The 2,681-nt window shown below is 33.3% G+C and overlaps 1 long non-coding RNA gene across 1 annotated transcript in view; it reads right to left on the bottom strand.

The window, feature by feature from the left end:
* The window catches only part of LOC106474809, a 13,996-nt gene that overhangs the window by 2,831 nt on the left and 8,484 nt on the right, over nt 1-2,681 (bottom strand). The window contains exon 2 of the long non-coding RNA XR_002609085.1: nt 1,957-1,991. This is a non-coding gene — a long non-coding RNA (uncharacterized LOC106474809). The remainder of the gene's footprint in view (nt 1-1,956; nt 1,992-2,681) is intronic.

Below are 2,681 nucleotides of genomic sequence, written 5' to 3'. Positions count from 1 at the left end.
TGGTAGTATTCATAGAATATGAAGACTATTCAGTGCCCAGTGACTCCATTCACCATGGAAACCTACGAGAAGATGCACTACAATGTCCAAAAAACGATAGTGCAGCTACGCCAGGGTTTTGTGGGAACTATATCCAAACAACAGCATCAGACACAATGTCCACAACACCAACTGAGAACATCCAACACTGACATTTAGTTGACTCTAGCCAAACATAATCAGCCAACTAAACCCGAGGAGCCATCCCAAGGCCACCCATTTACAGGAATTAAATGCCAAAGAGATGTAACACTCCTCAATCAACAGAATCCTCTCCTCCCTTTCATGGGATGCCATACCCACCAAATGTTTGGCTCCCAGAGGAGGTAAACTGTAAAGACAAAACCTTCCCTGGGAGGTCCTCTCACTACGTACAGGAACCCACCTCGAATATGCAGGCATTGAATGATGATATTGATGTGGAACAGTTTGGGCTCAAGTATCCACATCTTACTTTCTTATCTATTTTTGTTTAAGTTACTCTCATGATTTTTTCTTTAGAATGGAGGTTAAGCCTGATAGACGGTGTATCCCCACCCCTATGTGGGTCCTACTTTCGCAGTCACCAGGACACACCTTATAGTCCTACATTAGAGCCTGCGCCCTGGTGACTTTGTTTTGTTGTGTAGCGTTTTGGTTAAGGCTTGTTTTTTATTATAAATGTTTTACTTCGTCATAGGTTTAATTTTGCTATTTATAATGCAGTTTTTTCTTTTTGATGCAGATATCAATTCAAATGTTTAGATAATGTTTAAGATTACACTATATATATATAGACATATAGATATAACAGAAACGAACAAAATAATTGGCTACGTAAGTTGAACCGCTTTGAGAAATTCCATATATTTTTTGGCACATCTCCTATATTTTGTCCTTAATGGATGAAAAGCCTGAAAAGGATCATATAAAGAAACTCGGCTTGGTTTCACGCAATTTTCCTAGGACATTCCATCTGTATCTAAAAAAAAACACCCTTTGTTTTTTGTTTTGTTTTTTGCCAAAGCTGGAAACAGTCTTGAACTAAATATAATACATCTGAGCGTAAGAAAACGGATTGGACTTTAAACATGTATTTTGTTACTTCTCACCTAATAATACTCTAGGGGATTGGTTTACTCTTTACCGTTTTTTTCCTCAAAAATTAAAAAAATTAAACGCAGAAAGGAAACCGTTGGCTAGTTTTAATAATTGTTTTCTTAATTTGTGCTATGTTTCACATTTAAACGTCCATGTTTCAATTCCAATTTCGAAAGTACGCCAAAGTCGAATGTTTTTGTTGACTGCTTGCACATATCATAAGCTAGAATTAGAAACAATGCCAGCATCTGCTGATCGTGCAAGATCCCACGCATCTCTTTGTAAAATCGGCCATAAGATGCAGTTAAATAAACTGAGAAATATAATCTCTTATACAATAGTAAAACATTTTTACATTCTGATTATTGAAATTGTTTTTTTAACATAAATTTTTACTTAAAGAATCGATTAAGTTTAGATTAATTTTAAAACATATTGGGTAATCTGAAATCAGTATTTCAGACATAGATAAATAACATACAATATAACATTCATATAACATACAATATTCACATACATATAATATACAATATTCACATACATATAAAATTACTTACAATATAATACTTTATTACTTCTCATGAAGATCAATGAGTGAAATAACATATTGATGTTAGCAAAAAACTTATTTTCGAAACTTTAGAAAAACTGTCTTTCCATATTGTGTAAATCACTTGTGTCTTCTATTTTATATATTCCATATATCCTTTCTTTATTATAATGCACAATAATTGGTTTGTTTGATTACTTCAACCTATCTTAAACAACAGTTGATCTTTTCAATTTTCTTGAAAGGTAACTTATAGTATTCTATAAAAACCTCCTATCAAGACTTACTTGTTCAGTGCATTTGTTTCCCAGTCTTCTTACATCTGAAAAAAAAAGATTAACGTGAACAGAGAAAAAAAATGTAGTTACAAAACATAAAACGAGTTATGCTATAATACTGAAATTAGAAAGAAACGTGGAAATACACCAAAATATAATTCCAGTTTTCAGTTGCAAACTTCGTTTACTTTAAGCATTGTGCAACACGAGAGAAAAACAGTCGAAAAACTGATGTCAAAACCATGACCCACTTTAGATAGTTACCATATAAAAAAGAAAATGCGATTCGCAGATGATTAGAAGAATCCGAGGGCCGATTTAAGTAGCTATCAAAATTGAGAACTAGTTTAAAAGTAATTATGAAAAATCAAGAATCACTTTAAAAGTGCCCCCAGTGACACAGTGGTATGTCTTCGGACTTACAACACTAGAAACCGGGTTTCGATACCCGTGGTGGGCAGAGCACAGATAGCCCATTACGTAGCTTTGTGCTTAACTTCAAACAAACAAACACTTTAAAAGTACACTGTTAAAATTAAGCAGCAGCTTTGTAGCCGTTATCAAAATTAAGAACCAGTTTAAAAAGACACTATGATAACCAAGAACATTTAAAAAAAATCACTTTCAAAGCCAAGAGCTTAAGTTAAAAGTCATTGTCAAAATATAGAACCACTTTGAAAGTCAGTGTTAAAAATGAAATTCGGATTAAAATTAACTACCTGAACCTAAATACC

Source organism: Limulus polyphemus, unplaced genomic scaffold (assembly GCF_000517525.1).
Source record: "Limulus polyphemus unplaced genomic scaffold, Limulus_polyphemus-2.1.2 Scaffold142, whole genome shotgun sequence".
Lineage (NCBI taxonomy): Eukaryota > Metazoa > Arthropoda > Merostomata > Xiphosura > Limulidae > Limulus > Limulus polyphemus.
Note: the sequence above shows the minus strand (reverse complement) of the source record. Positions and strands in the feature narration are given on the sequence as shown.